This window comes from Ananas comosus, linkage group 22 (genome assembly GCF_001540865.1).
Source record: "Ananas comosus cultivar F153 linkage group 22, ASM154086v1, whole genome shotgun sequence".
Lineage (NCBI taxonomy): Eukaryota > Viridiplantae > Streptophyta > Magnoliopsida > Poales > Bromeliaceae > Ananas > Ananas comosus.
This window is the reverse complement of record NC_033642.1, coordinates 5,515,887-5,516,588: the sequence shown is the minus strand read 5'-3', so window position 1 is coordinate 5,516,588 and position 702 is coordinate 5,515,887.

The window sequence follows — 702 nt, the reverse complement described above, 5'->3', positions numbered from 1 at the left end:
CTCTCGTTGTTGGTTGTTGGAGAGAATGTTTAGATGCTAATTGACTGTATTTGCGACAGGAAGGTTATTGAAATAAAGGTAGAAGTAGATTGATGTTTGGAATATTTGTATCTTTGGTAGCAGGGGATATTTAGCGTTTTTGATAGTTTTCCACTTACTTTTTCCTGTATTTATTTAGAGACATGATGATGCCTTGGTGTTTCAATTGCAAATTACCTTATGGTTGGTTCTCCATCGGCGTAGTGGAAGTTTGCTCTGTTTCGATTTTTGCGACCAGGCATACCCTCATCCATTTTCACAGTTAATCCCACCACTCTGGGCAGTACCTTGGGATAGTTCGGTTGGAAGAGGTGGGATTTCGAAGAAGAAATTAGGAGTGGATGTAGGGTGGATGGCAGATTGGGATGCACGGGAGATCGTGATTGAAAGGCTAATATTCTCCTATTCGTGTTGTTTTAGGTATTGTGTTCTTCTTGATCAATAGCTGGGGTGCAGCCGGAGTTTTTCTTTGAGTTCTTGGCTGGCTATTTTGTGTATGTTCGTTTGTGTTGTTGAGCCTCTTTTTTTTTTTCGTTTTTCTGGAGAAAAATTGATTCTTAGCTTTCATGTGTTTTATGCATTTCAACCTTTTACCATCCGATTGGTTTGGAAGTCGTTAATTTGCTACTTGTGGTGTTACTTTTTTTTCCATGAGATCTTGCC